The following is a 5,299-nucleotide window of genomic DNA, read 5'->3' as shown; positions in this document are numbered from 1 at the left end:
TTTAGGTTATATCAGGGCTTGAGCGATTATCAACTTTTTGTCCTAAGTGCGGCGCTTATTCGAGTAAATACGGAAAGATCAGTTAGGATATCAGTTGCAGCTTTCTCGTTATTGTACTAATCATACGCAGTTGGGTTTGTTAATGAAACAGGCTGTTTGCCTTTTCGTAGTTGTTAAATGTTTTCTGATTCTTTGTTATATGCTATCTAGACATTGCCAATACTGAGTAAACAATGCTGTTTAGCTGAAAAGTCACTGAGAGTACATGGTTTGGTAAACACTTTCTAAACTCCGTTTAAAGGACTGTGCATAATTTTCTTGCATGTTTTTTGTTCCTGAATTTTCTAATTATGATCCCTTTGAATATTTCTTCAGTTTTTAATACAGTACAAGACTGAATTGCAGTATTCAACGCTCACGACCAATCATGGGAAATAGCGCTAAAAAGTTAAAAAGAGATCAAGAGGAGGAGGACGAGCACGTCAAAGAAATCCTGAATACTATGGCTAACTTCCTGGAACAAAAATGTGCATCTGCATCGGCAGAGATGAAGGAGGCAGCTCGTGTTGATCAAGACCTTCCCATTCTTGCAATCGTAGACAAAACAGAGAGATACACGCTAGCCCTTAAGGAGACGCCAAACGAAGAAGTAACAGGTGGCATAAAAAAAATGTTTTCTGGGAGTTTCTTCTCTGGGTTAGGAGATTTGATTTGTGGTGCCATTAAGGTTTTCTTGGGCGATAGAAGTGTAGGCAAGAGTGAGAAAAGAGCGTTTCACATCGTGTATGCTAACAACGCCCTGCTGAGGGTCGACTACATGATGTACAACTATACCTTCGACTCTAATGGAATCATGTCAAAACACGAAAACGCATTCTGTTTCCTCTTGCAAGTTGGTGTCTTGGACATGCATAAGGTAAACTCCCAGATTTTGCTGTACGAGCTGACCAAAACCATTGGCGACCACAAAAAAATGGTAGCGGCTGCAAGGGAACTGCACGACGTAGCTCTATTTGCTAAGATGCTTTACAGGACCATTCATAGCCTGAACAAAGCAAGTAAGGAGCAGGAACAGGAACCGAAGCAGGACGACCAACAGAAAGACAAGGAGGAAGACCCATTTGAGGAACTTAACAGCTGAATGAAAGTTTCTCAGGAACGTTTTGTCGCTTTTAAAGTGATACTTACATGATGTTAACGATCGCTTTTAAAAAGTAACGTACGAGTAATCAAGTAGATCACATTTAAATGCGTAGGTTTCCCCTACTGTAAATCATTAAATTACTTTATATAGTCAGCGTCTTTCGAGAGAACCCGAACTCTCATGCGTGGGAAATCAAAGTCGAAAAGGTTTGCCGAGTAGCCTGCGTAGCAATTCCGTTCTTCCTCGGCTGCACTCTTGGCTTGGAGACATTTTGTATAGACTTTGAGTGAGAATTCAACACACCTGTCAAAACATAATTTAAATGTAGGCATAAATGTAGAAAGAAACGTCACTTTCCTGGTATATGGTTTGTTTCGTTTTCTGTGTAACCTGGGCTCAGTTCATGGCCATTTTCTACGGTTTTGCAGCTCGTTTTTTTTTATGTTGTTTTAGTAATCCTACATAAAGCGAAGCAAGGCTGGTTATTGTGTACAAAATCAACTCACAAATCTCTCACGATCACAGCACAAACGTTCAATTTAAAAGCATCAAAATAAGCACCCGATAAGTCGTCTCTCATCTCTTCCGCCCGTCACGGTTATTGCTATGCGATTTTAGTTAAAAACATCATTTCTGAAAGCTTTTGGTTCTGGGCAATATGATCTGCCATGCGCTTAGGGATCTCGATGACTACACATTGCATTTCAGTGAATGCAAACTTTATGATATATGCACATATCATTGGTTAATTCCAAAGAACGTTCTTGCACAATAAAAATCGCTCTTGCTATATGCCTGGCAGGAGGGAAAGGTCTCAAAAAAGCTAAATGCCCGACAGTCAATATTTTGTAGAATTTGAATGTAAAAATGATCTACCGACTCAAACAACAGGACGATGGGACGATCGCACGATATCTTTCACGTAAAATTGGTAAAAAGCTCGTACTCCCGAACATTTAGGCTTGACGAAAAAAAAAGCACTTTTATTTGAGCGTAAATGCATTTAGCACGAAAGTACTAATTGGGGGCACTATTTTTACGTCCGCAACTGGAGACGGGGCCGCCATTTTACGTGGTCATCTGAGCCACGCGAAGGTCTAGCCGCTTGCAGTGCAAAGGGGTACCTTCATTTCTCAGTTATTTTATGTAAGACCCTGAGTATTGGTCTGGCAGCGGGAATTGAACCCGCGACCTCCCGCTCTGCAGTCAAATTCTCTTCCGACTGAGCTAATCCTGCCGCGGTAAGGATCCGGAAGGAAGCGGGGAGAGTACTCGGGATTCAAGTGACAGGGATGATCGAATGGGGCAAAGAGCAAAACCCAAAAAAATTCGTAGGGCTTCTAACGAAACCCAAAAAAGCCCTGGACCAAAATTTGACACCAAAAAAAATCCCGTGCCGAATTTCCGAGCCATCAAAATTTCCAGAAAAAGCATTAAATGATATTACTCGAAAAATAGAAATATTAGTTTTGAATGCTTAAAAAAATCCCTACTTAAATCAAGCTGCCCCAAAAAATACTTCGATCATTCCTGTCACTTGAAGCCTGGAGTACCCTCCCCCTTCCCCCCTGGGGTAAGGATTAGGAGCTAATCCGTGCCCTTGAGCCGGCAAAATATCTCGTTTTATAGTCGCACTAAAAGGTACTTTCCTGGTGTCGCGGACGGTTGCAATCACCAAATGACATAATACAAAAAAATTGAAAGGGGTAGGGGAATGGGGGAAAGGGAAAAAGGGAGGGGGATTTGGCGAGAGAGAGCGTAATCCTCCCTTCCCTTTTTCCCTGTCGCGCTTTTCTTTCTCTCCCCCTTCTCTTTTTGCGTCTGCAGCGCAGATATGAACAATAGTACCCACACCACAACATAAATGCCAACCAAAATGGTTTCCGCAACACCAAGAAAAACCCCTCTAAAGTGGCTTTAAGACGAAAAGCGTTTATTGAACCCTTTGTTAGCGATTTGCTGCTCTGAAAGATGATGGAATACTTTCAGGGGGCTACCTTTTTGTTGAAATTCGATTTGGACTGCCGGGCATTTAGTGTGAGCACAACCATGAGTCACGAACACAACACAGTGACAACATGGACGACAGTAAAACGGGTGATACCTCTACCTTCTTTTATTTAACTCTATTTTTATTCTAATCACTTAACAATTCTAAACGATGAAATAACATTTTTAAGAGAATTTGTATAAATTTTGCAAAATCTAAGGAACGCTTTCCCAAGATTCAAGGCACCACCAGTGCATCAAGCTGTGTCGACAGGATTTTAGCACAGGGCCGCTCAATTTGCGAAATTAATTAAGTTTCAAAATTAAAGCACTGTATTTGAAAACGAGAGGCTTTGTAGTTTAGCGGTTGTGGTTCCATGGGCATTATAAGGCGGCTGTACACACAAAATCATGGTCTGATGATGCGACTTACAAGCAATTTATCCCTTTATTAAATTTTCGTAAAAGCGTTTCACAAAGATCTAGCGTCACAATATGGAGTTTACGGGTACGTTTATTCGGCATCAGACGAACTTCCAACCGGTTAAAAATTGGTACGTTTAGGTGTTCCGTTCACACTGAAGCACCTTCATCGTACGAAAATTTAGACACCTAGCCGTTCAAGCATTTGAACGCCAAAGTTGACATCAAAGTTTTAGCCAGTACGGTCTAAAAATTGGACCGTAATTTCAGTAATTAGATCATAAGCGTGTATAATTTTCTGTACGACAAAGGCCTTAAGGTGCATGGATGTGCGGCAACCCAGCTGAGAGACGCCATTTTGGATTTGTTGATTGAAGTCTGACTCGTCCCCAGTCGTCTCAACTCATTAATTATTTACTTGTGAAGCGCTTGGGTTATGCGCGCGGGGAAGATGGGAAGGCGAGAGGAGGGGAGACGACGTCTCTCCCTTCTCCCTTCTTCCTTCCCGTCATCCCCTTTGTTAAAGAGCCCGTTCTAGTCTTCCACGCCGAATACTAATGATGAGAGACGACTGGGGACGAGTCAGGATTGAAGTAGCGCTCTGCGCTTGAGCAGATGGTAAAAGCACCGTCAAAAGTTAAAATTTAACCTGGTTCGTCAGTTCTGTGTGCTGACAGAGCGAAAATATTGAACGGTTCGGTGCGAAGGAAGTGCGCAGTTAAGTTTTTCAGCGGGTCGAAAATTCGTCTGGTGCCGTGTGAACGAAGCCTAAGATCCCCCGACGGTGGCGGTGGCGAAAACGTCACTTTAAAAAGCGAAAAGTGAAACCTCAGCACGATTATCCCCACTCGCTTAATGAGTAGCCTGTCTAATGTAGGTGAAGTCTAAAAAGAGAAAGAGAAATTCGCCGCCGTTTGTTTACGTTCTCGATAAAACGTGAAGTTAGGCAATTGCACGCTGACGTAGTGCACTGACGGCGTGGAAATGTACCAAAATGTGTGTTGCATGTGCAGAACCTTTATTTTGCTAATCAGTTTTTTCGACGTTCTCGTAACCGTCGTCGTCATGATATCTAAGGCCATGTTCACACTATAAAGGATAACGTTTCGTGGCGCCACGAAACGCTATCCGCGGTATGGTATGAATAGCAACGGCCCGAGGCGGCACAAGTCGCGGCACACACATCCAACATCGTGCCGGCGCGGTTGGCCGAGAGGGTGTGGTGCACTACGTTCCTGTCCTCACTGACCTGAATATTTACTTCCGTCTCAGTGGCTTCCAGTCCTCCACGGTGTAATGAATATGGATATAGGTTATAAAGGAAATGACTCGGGTTCAAAGCATCCCAGTTCTGTTTTATATCTATCTTATTTTATATTACACATTTAAGTTGGACTTAAGTTGTTCTTCATGTAATTTTACTGAAAGAAACAATCTGGCTACCTAATACTAAACCCGCCACAACCGTTCTTGTGTGGACAGAATCCATATCCGGTATGATTTTCCTTGGCGGCGCAACGGCTCCTTAAAAACTAAAGCACGTACAGTAGGCGAATCTTAGTTTACGTTTTGCGTCACTTGAAACATATTCCTTTCAGTCTCTGGTCAAGCAACTGAAAAAAAAATCTGAATATTGAAAGAACACACCGATTTCGGTAATCTGTGTAAATTCGAGTGTGATTCTCGTCCCCTCTCAGCTGTTGAAAGCGTCTCGACCGTCTTTCCTTGTAATAATTGTACACA

This window comes from Porites lutea, chromosome 12 (genome assembly GCF_958299795.1).
Source record: "Porites lutea chromosome 12, jaPorLute2.1, whole genome shotgun sequence".
In the NCBI taxonomy this organism is placed as follows: Eukaryota; Metazoa; Cnidaria; class Anthozoa; order Scleractinia; family Poritidae; genus Porites; species Porites lutea.
The sequence above is the reverse complement of the archived record's forward strand: the minus strand, read 5'-3'. Positions refer to the sequence as shown.